Source organism: Lissotriton vulgaris, chromosome 1_1, assembly GCF_964263255.1.
Source record: "Lissotriton vulgaris chromosome 1_1, aLisVul1.2, whole genome shotgun sequence".
NCBI lineage: Eukaryota > Metazoa > Chordata > Amphibia > Caudata > Salamandridae > Lissotriton > Lissotriton vulgaris.
In genome coordinates this window covers 1,426,411,573-1,426,429,241 of record NC_141685.1, presented here as the reverse complement: position 1 = coordinate 1,426,429,241, position 17,669 = coordinate 1,426,411,573, and positions in this window count along the sequence as shown.

Below are 17,669 nucleotides of genomic sequence, written 5' to 3'. Positions count from 1 at the left end.
CAAAACCTACGGCGAGAAACACTCTCTTGAAGTACAATAGCCACCACCCCAAAGCACTGCGTGACGGGCTACCATTTGGCCAATTTCTTCGTATTCGAAGAAATTGCTCAAAACGTTCAGACTACTTTCAAGAAGCGAAAATGCTAAAAATGAAACTGCTAGAAAGAGGTTATCCCAACAAGCTTCTAAAAAATTCTTTAAAACGAGCATGGTACAACAACCGTGACGCTCTACTTGAAACCAAATCAAAAATGACAGAAGCCCCTCTAGTATGTATAACAACTTTTGGTACTATCAGTCAACAGGTCAAAAAGATTGTCACCAAACATTGGCCTCTCCTACATGAACTACCAGAGCTAAGAGAAAGGCCCTTATTTGCCTTCAAACTGGGCCGAATCTAAGAGATCGGCTTGTACATGCCTATGAAAAACAGGAGCCAAACATTGTGGATAATATGAGACAGCTGATACCTATACATGGCCATTTCAAATGCAACAATTGCATTGCATGGAATACAACCAACAACATCAAATCGTTTGAAATCAATGGCAAAAAAGTTCCAATCAAACATTTCTCAAATTGTAGAACCACCAACGTGATCTACTGCATTCACTGCCCTTGTGATCAACTTTACATCGGTAAAACCACACAAATGGTTAAACAGAGGATCTTACAACATCAGTCCCGAACACGCTGCAAGGTAGAAAATGCTCCCCTTGTGGACCATTATCTACAACTCCAACACTCTGCAAAAGAAATGACCTAGTGGGTCATCGAACTGGTTAAACCAACAATCAGACACAAAAATGTAGATAAAATTCTGACCCTGAAAGAGAATCGTTGGATTGAAACTGCAGACAGCATAAAAAATGGAATGAATTCATCCACCGAGTGGCACACTCTTGCATGCCTCAGTTGATACCTTTCCCATTACCTAGCCCTTTGCCTAAGCTGAGAAATACAGATTTACCCTTTAGGTAGAACCCATGCCAAACGACATTCAAGAAATTATCTTTTGAAATGTACTTACAATCTTTAAACACCAGATTGTGCGCGCAATTGAGCTGCGACAGCATGTGAATTCAGTCTATGTTGAAGTATTTTTCATATATGTTCAAAAATATTTACTTAAAATATTTATTTACTTAAAATATTTATTTACCTATCTAACAATTGTTCAGGTTGTTTAAGAAAACTAACAACTGTTCACTATGAGCAAATTGACATAGATGCAGGTTGTTAAGTCATGGGACAACAAACTCAAAAAGCCAATGTACTGCCATGTTTTCTCACAAGCCATGTTTTCTCACAAGCCATGTTTTTTCATAACCGTTCGTCTTTTCATGCCTCAAATATATGAGTGTGTCTAGCTTGATTTAATTAACTGACAATCCTAAATGAACTAACTAAATTCGATATAAACCGAAATTTAAGGTTGTTTTAACATATCCCTTTGCCTGTTCAAATATGGCCGCCAAACATGCTACCAACACAGTGTAGGCACCCTTCAGCCCCACAGCGTAATCTCGCGAGAATTGCCATCCCGCGTCCCTTTCTGTAATCAACATAAATAAGGACCGTGTCAACCGGCAGTTATCAGCTGTTCCTTCCGAATACGCTGCCGCGGTTGACCCGGATGACGAAGTTGCCCAAAACTCTCGACTATTCAAGTAAGTGTCAGGCGCTGTATATCTTGACACAGCGCCATGCCATTAACCATAGGTCCGTAGGTTAAATTGAATGCTACATTTAAGACAAATAGCGGCTTTATTATGCCATATCACTGGTTTTACACGTTAAATTTTCTCGTATCTCCGTTCTGCCGTGTTGAGAACTGCATGTCTGTGAGCAAGACACTATTCGCATTTCTTCTTCTGACATGATTGTTAGATACCTTGCTCTCGTATGTAACCCAGTTTGATTTATCATTAAAGATACAATACTTCATTATTTTCTAAATGAAAACATGAATAATGACCTGCATACAAACGCTATCTGCACTCGCAATCGGCAAGGTTAGTTGCTTTATCCTCAAACACACAATAATTCTTCATTGAGTACAATGAAAATGAAGATTGTATACACTTTTCGACGGCAAATAGCAATTAACTCTATAGGTTCCACGTACGATTGTGAGCTACTTACCCTATATAAACATCTGTTCCTTTGGTTAACACTTATGACCATAAGTCAGACAAGACAATTAAACCCACCGTTCCCTTCTTTTCAGAACGTGACAACGCATTCACAACAATTGAACGAGCCCTGATCGCTTTTCTGAGCCAATATTCAAAGGTAACTTCCACTGTCAGTAGGGTTTTACTAGTTGCAGCCAAATCACAAAGTATGTTTGATTTGAATTAGTTATTCTTGTTTCATAGCGTCCTTTCAATTGAAGTCACAGATTTCAACTTCGACCAAGTATCCTCACCAATTGATTTATTTTCAACCAACATCACTGACCTGGCTAGGAAGTGTATGTTATACTATTTTAAGTAAGTGTGATTCATTCATAAACAATCTGTCATAGATGACTGTGATAGACTAGCTACTTTAAACTTGACATCAAGTCGCCACACCGACTTTTGAAATTTCTCCTGTAAACCAACTTTTTAAGCAGGAATTAAAAATCGTTTTTTCTAAATGTTAAATGTATTACTGATAAATGAAATGTTAAATGAAATGTGAATCATATAACCAGGTTATAATATAATTTTATGTTATCTTGTCACATTTTTCCAGAGGGTCTACATTCAAATGCACTAAATCTATGTCCTGATGATGGTCTTATGAAATAATAACGTAAAGACCGAAACGCCGACAACTGTGTCTAATTCTGCACGTGATTCACCTACCACGATTGATTTTCATCTACTCTTTGATTTGAAATCATTGTGTTTTTATCTGTTAGCAGTTTAGACTTTCTTTTCTGATATATTGGTGGAACATGTAATATACTCCCTGTATATCTTAAATGCATTCTTCTGTACCCTATTTTATCAATGATTTATTTTTTGTCTTCAAGTAAATAACAAACTTTTTTGACTCTAAATACCTGGTTATTGCATTATTTTTCATGATGTTAGTGTGGTAATATTATATGCTTGCATTATAAATTTATTTGCCTCAGCCACTAGTCCATAACAGTGTGAGTTCTCAATCAATTTAAGTCCCGCACTAGCTGAGATCTGATAACATAAACAAAATCCCTTGCTGGCCCAATTTGTTAATTGGAATCAGTCTGGACACCAATCCCACAGTTTATGTTGTCTAAACGCACAGATCCTATATTGATTTATAGGAACTACACAACACTAAAAAGGTGAAGGTCAACTGGAAACCTAATGTAAGTGGTATCCCGTATAGGCATGTAAGTGTGGGATATGGTGGGGGGCAAGCTATTGTAAAACTGTACACAGCAATGTGAAATATTCCTCCAAATGTAATATTTACAAATGTACAGATATTGCTCCAGAACACCCAGCCATATGAACATCGAAAATATTTTTAAAAAATCAATTGCAACCAAGGCCTAGCATGTTACAGTTGACTCTCTCGGATGTAGTTAAGTTCTTTAAGGCAACTTCATTTCAAAAAGCGCTGCCTCTCCCAACGCGTTTCACCTTCCCCTGAAGACTTGATCACGGGATGTCACAAGGTTAGTACAGACATCTTTTATTTCTAAAGGCACCATTTCATTTCCATTTTTAAAGTGATGCATTGTGGTGTGTGTAGTTTTTATACATTTATATGTGAAATTAACATTAGTTCTTACTAGTGATTTCACTCCTGTGTGACAGTGCCCTTTTATATATAAAAAAACAATTGTTCAATGCTTTATTTACAATGCAGTTTCAGGATTTCAGGTCTATTTCAGTCCCGATGTTTTCTGCTCGCCTGTGAGCCTTTATGAGGTTTATTTCAAACATTTTAAGCTCTCTAGTGAGCTGTTTATGTCCACATTTATCTCATGTCCAAAGCTGTTGAATTCTTCCTGTCAATTGATATATTTCTACTTCCTTTGGTGGTTGGCATATGCTTTTCATCATCATAACGTTTTTCGACAGTTGAGTCATAAAAGCACATCATAAAAAAAATCGACAATAAGATATAATTCATAAATAATTAAGACACGATTAAACTCCATACAACAACTCTCGAATACATAAGTTAAGAAAAATATAAGAAGCTGAATTTTTTTTTTAAAACTCCCAAATTTACAATGGGCAATATATCATTTCCACTAATGCATTATATGAAAATAAGGAGTACTTCAATATAGACAGTATCTACCACTTAGACAAGAACACTGCCCCTTGCAAGGACAGACAATTACTTTTAATCATATCTGCTGGAGGCTAAAATATTACCAATAAGACAGCTATTCACTAGGTAAGGGCAACAGTTTAGAACGGATTGCTCAAGCCCAATGCAGAAACTTCACCACAGCTATGGCTATAAGTGGGTTAGGGTGTGAGCTTAAAATTCTCAGGGCCTCTACACATCTTCGAGTGCCCATTAATCGACAGATAGGTTTTATCCACTTTCGACGAGGTGCAATGTATTGTGCACACACAAACAAGATATGACCTACAGATTCTTGTTGGTCCAGGCACCTAGGACATCTGTCATTAGTAGACCCCACCCATTCCCAGTAAATAGCCTTGTAGGGAGAATGCCAACCCTAAATTGGAAATACAGTTTACGATCGTATGGCTTTTCAATAACATCCCAATACTTTTCAAACGCTGGCAAGGTCTTAAATTCAAGGAAACGTCTAGTAAGGTGTAAAGAGAGGCCTTTCGAGCATGTTGATGAGAAGACCAATTCCCAATATCTTCCCTTTAAGATTTTTTTGGAGGGAAAAGCTACTTTTAGGGGCTCATCCCATAGTTCAGACATGCCCATCCTCCCTAATAAAGATCTAATCTCCTTCAGCCATTTAATTTTATGAAAGGAGTCATTTTTAATAATATCCATGAGGCCCTGGGCATATTGCGACAGTTCCTCAGTACTCCAAATTCTGCGCCAATACAGTAGTGGACGAAGAATAGCCAGATCTTTAACTGCTTTCCTACCCAGATCCCATAGCAGTGGTGTTAGTGGGGTGCTTTGTGGGACACTAGTCACTTTACGCAAAAACTAATTTTCCACCTTGGACAAACATGTTAAGTTTTCAAAGCCCCACAGTTCGGCACCATATAGGGCCGAACTCAATACCTTCATCCCATAGATGTCAAGAACAGGGCTAATAGGTTTAGTCAATGAGGTTTTGAATTTTTGCAAAAGAAACCCAGATTGTTGCCGGTGTTTTAGAACAGCCAAATCAATTTGGCTATTCCAGCGCATGTCCCTCTGTAGGGTTACACCTAGATAAGTAAAAGCATCCACCTGCTCTAATGGGAATTTATTCATGAATATGCTACCTCTAAAGGATCTGTGTTCATTGAATGACATAAATTTAGTCTTGGCAGTATTTATTTCTAGACTGTGCAAAAGGCAAAAATCCTCGAACTGCTGGAGGGCCCTCTGAAGGCCGCTAGGTGTTTCAGATATGATCAGAGTATCGTCTGCGAACATGAGGATTGGAATACGAATACCTGCCAACGCCGGGGCATCCGCGGGGGCCAGGGAAAGGTAATCCGCCACCCTGTTGACGAAGAGCGAGAACAGGGTAGGCGCCATAACGCACCCCTGCCGCACTCCCCGCTCAACGGGGAAGGTTTCAGTAACCTCCCCCTGTAACCCCCACCAAACCCGGGCAAAATTATCCTCATGCAAGCGCACGATCAGTGTCAGCAACTCAGGGGCCATCCCCAGCCCCTCCAAGACCTGCTATAATTTGCAACGCGGAAGTAAATTGAAAGCTTCCCTCAAATCGACGAACACAGCATACAAAGCCCACTTTCCCAGGACCACAGTTCACCAGTACAGCGTGATAAAGCGAAAAACTTGGTCAATTGTGCTTGTCTTAGGGCGGAAGCCGGCCTGCAGTGGACTCAAAATATTATTATCGTCCATCAAAGCCTGCATTTTAAACAAAACTAATCTACCCATGTTTTTAGTTGATTAGCTGATAGGCCTATAATTGCCTGGAACAGACTTGTCCCCTTTTTATATATCGGAACAATTTCTGCCCCCTTCCAAGAAAGAGGGACAGCTGCTCCTTGGGCTATAACATTTGCCAAGTAGGCAATATACAACCGCCATGTTTATTTATCGTTTAAAAACACATCTGCAGCGATGCAATCAATGCCCGGTGCTCTTCCCTCGGTTACTGTCTCTAAAGCCCTGTCAACATCTTCCAGGGTAAAGATAACTCCTTCATAAAATGTACACAAAAATGTACCACTACTCACTTTACTACCGCTACAGGCATATTGTGGCTTGAAATGTTCTACCCACAAGTGTCGGGCAACATTATTCTGCTGACGGTCCGGACCGCCCCTATCCCATTTATATATGTCCCAGAATAATTTTGGGTTCTTTGCCGTACACGCTTCTTTTTCCTCCTACCACTTACACTCGTCCCACAACTTTTTTGCCTCTTTCTGGACTTCCCTATACTAACCCCGTGCCCCTCTCACCTTATTTAAATCCTGCGTTTTTAACGCATGGCCTAACTCGGACCTTGCTTGTCTACAAGCCTCATTATACCAGCCCCCAGGTTTCTTACTAAGTTTGCTACTACCTGATCCCACCTTACAAAAGTGTGTTTTTAACTGGGCAAAAAGTTTAGTGTGGGCTTCCATAATGAAGGAGTGAAGGTCCCCATTAATAGCAACAGACCCCAAATCTACTAGTATGTTGTTTCCATGGTTTTTAATAGTAGACAAGGTATCAGGGTGCTCAGCAACTTTGCTCAACTTAAGATGTCGATCGTCATTTGCTAGAACCACATCAGGAACTGCTTTATCCTGGGCATCTACTCCAGCTCTATGTGATTCCAACTTAAATGAGGAAATAAGGGGGTTATGGTCACTCTCAATACGAGCCGTGATTGCCATATCCACGAGGCAGTGCCACAGTTTTAGATGGACAAGCAAATAATCTATGCAGCTAGACCTGTGGCCATTATCGTACGTTCTGCTACCCTGTCTGTCAGATGGCGTTCGGCCGTTGGCAGCCCTTAGTTGGTTCCCCATACACAAGCCCTTCAGTTGTATTGCCGCCTCAGTCCATTTTTTTATGGGTGCCAACTCAAGTTGGGGAAAACCCCATCTGGAATCTTCCTCCTCCGTTAGCCTCTGATCATCATACCCTAACGTCTCAAAGGTGGTATTGAAGTCTCCACCTACAAGAGGCAGTGTGTTTGTAGGCAAGGCCTCCATTAGGACGTCTAGAGCAGATATTATCTCAGACCTTTTCCCTCCCGGGTGCCCTCTTGCATAGATATAAAAAATATCAATGTTTACACCAGACGGAAAGCTGAGTCTCACTGCGAGAATGTCATTATTTAAAACAGGAAGTTGCTGTATAATACAGCGTAAGTCCTGCTTAGCCCAAATCACTAATACTCCTATTGGACGTTCCTTTTCCTTCTTTTCGGCAGGAACATAGAAGTTGAGATAACCCTGGCGAAAAACAGAATCCATCGACCAAGTCCCGTGAAAGAGGCAGATATCAAATTTATCGATAAAATCGGACTAATCAGGAGATGCTAGTTTCGATCCCAGGCCCGCTATGTTCCAGGATACCAATGACAGCGAACAATTTTTGGTAGGTGAACTGCCAACATTATCTACCCCCCAATTTCAGTGTTAGTACACCATTCTATATTCGACTCAGGGGATAAAAATAAATTAATCTCACTCAGGGCATGAATAGATGTTGGCTCACAACCCTGCTGATGCAATACTGCACTCTCTATACTAAGTTGGATTCCACCCTGAAAGCTAACATTATCATCCAATAGGTTTAAACCCTTTTTAAATTTATCCTCGATTAAGGCCACTGCTTTAGACCTCCGACATCGTTCAGAGGATCGTCTTCAATCGCAGTCTTCCAGCCCCGACAATGCATCAAACCTATTACACATCCTTAGGCCCCTTACAGTACTCCAATCCTGTGCCCCCCATCTAGTAACGTTTTCCTAGGGGCAGGTTATACTGATGGGTAAAAATAGGTCAAGGGCAATGACTGAATTACGGTCTGTGTGCCTACATGGGTCCAGTTGCAAATATATTTAACAGCCCTCCTATCCGTAAAATTGATAATTACACAATCCCCCTCAATTGTCTTTCTCCGCGCCCCACCCAATCTACTCTTCTAGCAAATAGAATTTCATCAGATACATGAGGGGTTAGTGGGCGGTTGGAATTAAGCCAAAAAATACATTTGTTCTTAAGCTCCATGTACATCTCCCCTTTATCCTGACTCAGATGGGGAACCCCCGCAAGGACCACCACGTACGGGGGAGATTCAGGTGGGAGGTCGATGCATGGTAGGCTTTTAATAGGTGGTACAGGAGGGGAATTATTCACCAGTTGATATTGGGTTACTGGTCCACTGGCTTCTATTGGCCTTACCCTACCACTCTGTGTGGTTTGATTAGATGCTACCAATGTGCTAGGGATGGGTTGAGAAGAGTGGTGTGGAGCCCCACCAGGAGCGATGCCGTTAAAAATATTATTTCCATTCTGGGGAACAGTAAGATCAACAACTACCCCACTATTCCCCAACAAATTAGTTTGTGTACCAATTACCCCATTAGCCCGGTTTCCACCCTGTGACTGCACCAATACGAGCGATAATTTTAAACACACAAGTCTACTTTCTATAGTGTCCAATCTATCATAAATTGGGAGACATGTCTTTTTAAAGATAGCTTCCAGCTTGCACCAAAAAGCCGATCCCAACTCAGCAGGTAGTACATCCCCAGGGCTCGGCAATTGGGTATCTACTTCATCAATGGGTTGGCATATAACAGAGCTGTGTGAAGATATTGGGGTCGTGCTCACACTAGCTGCATTAACTTTCATAATTTTTACTATTCTTCCTTTTGCTTGCGTTTGTGTCCCATTCCGCTTCCTTTTTTGCGTTGAACTCACCACTGGTTGAGGTGCCCCTGATTTAGAACTACAGGCAAATCGAGTCTTGACACTAAATGTCGGCGACCTGGGGGGCATGATATTTGGCATGGTATTACTAATACCCAATGAAGGAGTGTCGCTTACCGGGCGGCATGGCAGGCTCCCAGCGGATTGCAATAGCTGGTTCCCCTCACCTTCCACAGAGGTAGCCGGTATAACAATGGCTGGAGCCAATTGGGGGATTGAAGAGCAAACCTTGGCCAAACTTCCCATAGAGGATCTTTTGTCGAATGCAATATCCAACAATAATTTTTTTTCTGTCAGCTCAATTTCGTGAGCTAACACAGAGGACGCTCTAACGAGAAACTGGTCCAAAGTACCTATGATTGACCCTCCGGTGGTAGATTTTCTGGCGTTTCCACCCGTCAAAGTAGACATAATTTTGATAAAAATAGATCCAACTCCTCCTGTGGATGACAAATCAATATCAGACCATTCAATTGCAACACCCACGCACACTGACCTCGGTTGCAGATCTTAGGAGGGGGGCCCGTCCCGTCCTCACCATTCTTGAAGAGGCTCAAACGGGCCCACGCTTGGCCTGGGCTTTGCCCAGTGCGCGCCCGCGTGCGTTCCGCGAAGCGGAGGCCGTGGCCAAATAAATACCAGTAGGTGGGCGGGAAGAGGCACACAGCTGCAGGGTATTAAGGGGCTGCTGGTCCTCGCAGTCCTCGCAGTCCCGTCACCGCAATCCAGGCAAAGCACCAACTTCCCAGGTCACTGCTGCGAGTGGCTCCCGCGGAGCGGGGGCCGCAAGCAGTTTTAAGCAGGCAGGCAAGCGGGCCGGAAGAGGCACACAGCTGCAGGGTATTACGGGGCTGCTGGTCCTTGCAGTCCCGTCACAGCAATCCATGCAAAGCACCAAGTTCCCAGGTCACTGCTGCGAGCGGCACCCCAATTTTCAATTATTTTCATAAATCAATTTCATAACTCATTGGATGAGTTTTAGTTCTCCATTTGATATGAATGTGTTTTTTTTGCTTTAAAGGTGTGTGTACAGTTCTTCATTTTGATTTAATTCCCTGTGATCTGGCGTCCTGAATGTCACAATATGGCGCGATTCCTTCTGTCGCAGTATTCTTATTCGATCACCACCTCTATATGATAGGGCTATCTGTTCCAATGCCCAGAATTTCAAATGCTCCCATTTACCTTCATGGTGTGCCTCCAATGGTTTTGCAATGGCGTTTGATCGATCTTTGTGTGTTGTTGCTCGAGTGTGATCAAATATTCGTTTCTTTACCTCAAAGATCGTGCTTCCTATGTATCGTTTTTTACAGGGGCATTCCGCCATATAGATCACATATGTGCTTTTACATGTCAAATGCTGTTTAATTTTTGTGCCCCGTCCAGTGTCCACTGATTTTGTGGGCTTTAAAATCTTGCAGACTTTACACTGTTTACAGGGTCAAAAGCCTTCTCTTTGAAGCCATGTGGTTACTGGAGATTCTTGAAAGTGGCTGTGTACAATCTTGTCGCCTATGTTTCTGGCTCGTCGGTAAGTTATATATGTCTGGGTTTGACGGATGTGCCTGCCGAATGGATAATCAGGGAGGACTACATCTCCCATAATGCCTAGCGGTAGGGGGACGGACCAGGAAGGCATATAGCACTACGAGAGACAGAGGTCCTCGCACGTGAATCGTCCTTGGGCGTCTGCTGGTAGCGGACGCCCTGTTCCCACGGAGCCGCTGTGGAGTTCTTTGTTTGCCTTCGCTTTGCCGTTCCAGCTTTGTGGCTGCGAAGCGAAGTTTGCGTGCTTGCTCGGATGAGCCAGCACCCATGTGGCATTTTACCGGCTGGTATTGCCGTGGTTGCTAGAGTGAGGCGCTAGGAGACGCAGGATTGCCCCCTCCGCGTCCTCACGGGTAACGGCTGGATAATACACTCGGCGAAGTGTTGACACCGAAGTGACCAGTGTGTTGGGGTCAGTTACTTGAGAATTGGTCTGGGAGATGCTGGATTGCCCCCTCCCCGGCCGCATCAAGTAGACTGCTCATGGGGGGTTTTGTTACGGAACTGAGAGTCAGGAGACACCGGATTGCCCCCTTCTAGTACTCTCGTGTTGTTCTATAGTTCGGATGTTCGCGATAATAGCATTGCGGAGAAGCAGTGAGACGATACTCTGAGATTCTGGACCTGCCGGTAAGGCTAACTGTGTCTTCATTTTTTGGCGTTTCGTTTTCCAGATTTTAGTGGGCTATTCTCTACTGCCAATCATTTGGGTAGCGAATTACTGACCACCATTGTGAATACTTTTGTTGAAGCCTTATGGGGAAGGAGGCCAATCATTCCACGGAGAACTGAGAGGTCAAAGGATCCGATAATATTTAAGGAACTTGTGAGAGTGTTTTAGGTACGTATGGTATTTGGGTTGTGGATGAATACGTGGCCGATGGTATGCTGTTCTAAGAGTAACACGGTTGTCGTTCTTCTCTCTTAGGTCAACCGTATTTCAGATGAGAGAAGGATCTCAGAGGAGGGAAGGGGTCATCTCCTGAGCAACTATCAGGTACTGTTTTGAGTCAGGTTAACAGTACAGGAGAGTAGGAAGAAGGGGAGTGTGTACTAAAGTGTTCCCTCTTTTGTTACAGGTGTACCTACCCCTGCTGCTCCTACCCCTACCTTTCCCTCGCTTGACTGCCTTTGTGCTCTGGATGTTATAGCTAGTCAGAGTACAGGGACGTCAGGAGGTGGACCCCATTTGAGCATCGTTCCGACCTCGAGGAGCCAGCAGCCGTGACAATATTAGAGTGATCTCCCCAGTGTTTCTGAATTATTCTTGTTAGTTTCTTGTTTTCCGCACTGTGCGTTTTTATTAACCTTATTTGTGTTTGATTTGTTTCTGTTATTTTAGCGGGTTTGTATAGAATATCCTTACCATTCTGTGTTACCACTTTTTGGAGACTTTTTTCGATCACTTTCTTTGGGTATTTCCTTTTTTGGAATCTACTTTCAGCTTGTTGGCAGTGTTTTAATAATTCAGTATCATCTGAGCAGTTTCTACGAAGTCTTAAAAACTCCCTGTATGGGATGCTCCACTTTAGAGATTCGTTACGAAAGCTTTCTCCATGTAGGGTTGAGTTTGTCGCTGTTATTTTTCTATGTAATGTTGTTTTAAAAATGTTGTTTTCAACATTTATTTATTTATTTTTTATTTAGAAAGTATTTCTGTATCTAAGAACACCACATTTTTCTATTTGATTTCATATGTGAATTTTAAGATCATTGGGCTGTTGTTTAGTCTTTCAAAGTAGGTATTAAATTCAATTATGGATCCATCCCAAATGATTAAAAGGTCGTCTATAAACCAAAGCCATAGAACTATCTTCTGGCAAAATTCATAATTTGCTGTACTCGATGCCACTTTTTGTTCAAAATACCCCATGGTTAAATTCGCATAGTTTGGAGAAAACTAGAAGCCCATGGCACATCCTTTTGTTTGTTTAAAGATCTGTTTGTTGAATAAGAAAATGTTATTATTCAAACATAGGGAAATCATTTGATTAAGCATGGCATTGTAATCTTTATATTGGATGTTACGCTTCCCCATGAAGAATTTGCAGTCTTCAATACCTATTGAATGTTCGATGTTAGAATATAACGAAATGGCAGCCATAGTTATTAATTTATACTTTGGATTTCATATGATTGATTCCAATTTTTGCAGGAGATCTGTCGTATCCTTAAAATACGAACTTAGGTCTTTTACTAAAGGTGCCAAGAATTGATCCACATAGTCTGAAACTGGTTCCAGTAGAGAATTGTTTGCAGACACTGTAGGTCTTCCCGGTAGATTAACCTTATTCTTGTGAATCTTGGGAAGACAGTAAAAGGTTGCCATTGTGGGATGTTTATTATTCATGTATCTGCGTTCATCTTCATTTATTAGGCCCTTCCTGGGCTCATTTTCTAAGAGATTGTTCCAGTTTTTCCTGTATTTCTTTTGTTGGATCTTTAGTCAGACATTGATACAATTCTTGGTTCAATAACTGTCTCTTTTCTTCCAAAATATAATTGTGTTTATCGATAATGACGATATTCCCGCCCTTGTCTGCAGATTTTATTTCAATTGTTTTATCCTCCTGTAAAGCTTAAAGGGGATCTAAGTGTTTTTTTGATAAGTTATTTTTTCTTTTAGTTTGTTTCATTTTATATAGTTCTTCCGTTATCGCCTCATGAAATATATCAATTTTGTTACCAGATGGTAAGTTTGGATAATATTTGGATTTCAATTTTAGACCGTTTTCTCCTGCAACTTCTATTCTTTGGTATTCTTGTACTTCCATAAGTGCTGCATTTTCTTGGCTTCCTGTTACTGTGCCCATTGTCATTAGAGTCTCAAGACCTACGGCATCTTCTGCCTGAAGGGAACTAATTTTTGGTCTAGTTGTAATTTGTATCTCAATATTTCCTTTTTCTGCGTGGATTTTTCCAATTTTAGTTTTATTTTGTACGTGTATAGGTCAATTCTTGCTTGGGAAATGTCCAGATGGGATGTCAGACAGAAGTTTAGTCCTTTTTAAGGACCTCATTCTCCTCTGTTGTCAGACTTTTTTGTGAAAGATTGATTACATTCAAATCCTGTGTCATCAAAATTTCCATTGCAGCTTCCATTTCCTGGGTTGCTTTAAGCTATACTTTGACCGTGTGTCCACTTGCTGTTGTTCGTCTCTTTCCTCTCTGAGTTATAGTTAGGGTCACGTTTCCATAGGAAGAGCATTTTTTTGTTTTGCTTATAACTTTGGCGTTGTTTGATGAATCTTCATGAAATTCTCAACTCAAATTCTTTGTTCATATCAGCTCCTATGTAGAACGTTTGGGGGTGATTCGTCATGGGATGGCCGAGAAAAAAGGGGGGTCCCAAAACATGTTTTCTCCATGTTCATTTCCATAGGAAACTTTAGACAAGGCTACAGGTCGAATGGGTGAACGAAGTTATCCCAAATTTGTCAGGGAGAAGGGTTTGGGTCTTGAAAGCACGCTTTTGTTTATTTTGTGTAAATCCGTTCAGTAGTTTTTGAGAAATATTGAAATATACAGATATCGATATTTGGGAATTCTGCCATCTGATTGGCTGAGGCGTTACGAGCACGAGCTTGCTGATTATTGGCTGCGAGCGCTGTGAGCGGTTGCAACTAGGAAGTGTTCGCCGCCATTTTGTGATTCCGTTGAAGCGAGTAAGGGGAAAAAAGGGCGAAAAAAGTTGGAAAGTAGGGTAGGAGCACTGTAACCACTGTGGGGGAGTGCGAAGCGATGTAGTCACTGTTACCGGTCTGAAAGTGCAGTGTTGCTCAGAGTGACATGGTGCTGATATGATATGGTGCTACACTCAGGTATGAAACCGAGAGCCTAACCCGAGAGGTCATTGCTGTAAAGTGATGTGGTCTGGTCTTTGAAGCATATGTGTGAAAGTAGTGTTAGTAGGCGTTTATGCCCTACAGGGAGTGGGATGCGAACTGCTGACCGCTATTGTGCGTTTATTCTATACCGGAAGCAGGAAGCGAAGTACTTACGCCTACCGGTGTGAAAATTTGGGGATGAAACCAAGGTAATTGCTGTAAAGGGTTGGGCTCTGGACGCTGTAGTATACATGTGCCCGGTTCTGGTGTGAACCTGGGCTTCTATGCTAATTCAAAAGGGCATATTGTCAAGTCCATTATCGCCGCTTTAGCTGCAGTTTTCTGCCGCTAAAGCGGTGATAATATTATCACTGTTATTGACGTTGTTTGATAATATAGTCCTACAGTATTAGCTATGGGAAAATCGCTTGCATGCACCTGTGCAGCCAGGGTGCTGCACCCCAGTGCCTTCCCCCACACTGTGCTCAATTGTAGGTCCTGCACACCGAGGTTTCACTGCTCACCTGCCACCACTGGTGTGTCCCACGAAGTGCTGGTGCAAGCTCCGAGTCCGTGGTACGTTTGTATGGTAGGAGAGCAGGTCTCCGGTCGGGGACGGTGTCTTGATACCACGATGGAAAGTGTCAGAATGCCCAGGACATCATCATGGGGTGTGCTCCCGCTCCGCCCATCTTGAGCCAATCAATTCAGTGTCTGAAAAGGGACAAATAATTTAATGGTGGAAACGTCTGGAGGTAAATGAAGGTTTATTTCAAGCTTGATAGAAAACGGGAGTTGAGTGCATCCTTCGTTTTTGAAGTACGATCTACCAACTGTTAGTGGTAATCGTGGTTCAAAGAGGAGTTGGAGTGCACAAGAATTCACAAGGTTAAATAATAATACGTTATACGAAGGTTCACATAGAAAGGAACCGAGCGCATGGTAAAAACATAATTTGAGCATGTAATGCAGTGGCGGAAGGCTGTGTGCATGTACACTTAGTAACGAGCTCACTACAGTGCCCTAACAGCCAACGCCACGTGTCTGTAGGGCAGCGCTGCCTTCTGGCTCAGGCCTACAGTGTCGTCCAGGAGGTCCTTAAAATGAGATAGACATGTGACTGAATGAGGTCAGAGATCACATCATTACGCAAGGCAATATCGCTTATTCGCACATGCGCACTCAGGCTGATGCACCCCACCCCTCCCGCAGCACCGCAGTCAACAGGTGTCTGTAGGGCAGCGCTGCACACTGGTTCAGGTCTACAGTACGGTCCAGCAGGTCTTTAAAATGAGACAGAGATGAGACTGAAACAGGTCAGAGATCACATCAATACACACGGCAGCATCGCTTGTTCGCACCTGCGCAGCCAGGCTGATGCACCCCACCCCTCCCACTGCACCGCGGTCATTTGAAGGCCCTTTGCACCCAGGCCGCTCTGCTCACCTGCTGTCATTGTTGTGTGAGCAAACACTACGGGCAGCAGTGCTCACAATTCAGCTGGAGTGATGATTTCAGGATGGTGTACACCTCATGGATCCCTTTCGAAGACGACTGGCAGTAGGGCTCACAATTTAGAGCCAGTGTTGATTGCCAGGATGGTGTACACCTAATGGATCCCTTTTTTTATCGCGCATTGTGATTTGCGAGGTAATGCAGCCATATCACTTGAGGCAGTGTGGAAGAAGAGGGACATGTGGTATCGTGGTTATCCTATTTATACGTACACAAAGTGGGCTGGGCTTGCGAACTGAGGTTCCGTGACAATTGTAAGTGGTGTTTTTGACTCGCACGAATATGGTCGAGTCTGGTATCTATGAACCGCAAATGACGAGTTTAGTGGGTGTACGCGTTTTTGCTGTGCTAACCTAAACCGCTCGTTTGTTTCGTGGGTTTCTCCATCTGAGCCCACGGGTTCCATCTTAGATACGGCATTCATTTTGTTTCTTGCCCTCAAGTAGCCAGGGAACGGACGCTGTCCGCTTCGCGACCCTGGGATTCCCAAGCTCTTGCGGAAGACATGCTTCCTTTGAAGGTGTCTTTATGATGAGGGGGATGATACTGTAAGGCAAATGGCCTCGCTCGAGGCTCATCTTGCCGTGCCGCTCTATTGTCTTAGCTGTGCATTCATTAAGCACGTCCCCTTTGATGCCTGCAACTCGTGTTTCCTAGTACCACCCCTTTTACACCCTTTTCGATCTGCTCACTGTTCTCGTCTTCCTTTGCACCTATTTCTGTTTCTTCCTCGATTCGTTTACTACTGATTGGAATGTACTTATGGTGGGAAGATGAGTTTTTACAGTTGGGAACTGCCAAATGTTACTGTGATTATGTTCCGGGCCCTGAATACATGAAAGCGACCCCTTTTGCCTTTTACGATGTTAACCAAGTTGTAAACCTTTGTGCTCCATGTTATCCAATGCTCGAAAACTGTATAAGAAGAGCGATCCACAGATACAAGTTGAATCAGACTCCGCGAACCTACATGCTATGTACTTCTCGTGACTTCTGTGTTCCCTGCAGTAATAAACCTCGAATCTTTGACGCCGAAGGAAGTGTCCCGTGTCTCTGTCATTTGTACGCCGGAACAGGTTACCCACGAAGGTTTTAGGTGTTATCCCTGGCACCGCTGGGTCTTAGCAGAACCCAGTCCTTCAGTTGGCGCCCAACGTAGGGCTGCATCAGTGGTACCGGTCCAAAGCCCGACGATCGTGAGGAACTTTGTGTGAAATCTCCGAGGGAAGGTGCACCCCGCTTCATCGATCCTGTTGTCGAAACAAGTGGCCCGACGACTTTTCCCGCAAAGATCCCCGCCTCCTGACGGCTGCGACGGACTGCTGCCCTGACTGTAGACCTGTTTTGGCGCCTGGCGTAGACCTTGGTACAGCGAGACGAGTGACGGGCCTTCCTGGTGACGCCATTGATCTTTGAGTTAAGTATTTGTGGGTCGCTCCCATAGCCCTTTGTTGTGGGTGCTTAGTTGTTGCATGGTTCCATTGCATTTGTGGTTCTTAGTACTTGGTTCTTTGTTGTGATATTTGACGTCTGCAGTCGCCAAAAACCGAGGGTTTTTGCTCTTTGCAGGGACATTGTAAATCCTATAACCCTTGAAGTTTGTGAAACTCGGCTGGTGTGCAAGATGCCTGGCCGTAGTACTTTGTTCAGTTGCTTTAGAAGTTGTGGTGCGGATTCCCGACTGGAGGACTCGTGTCCGATACCTCCGGTTGGAACTCCA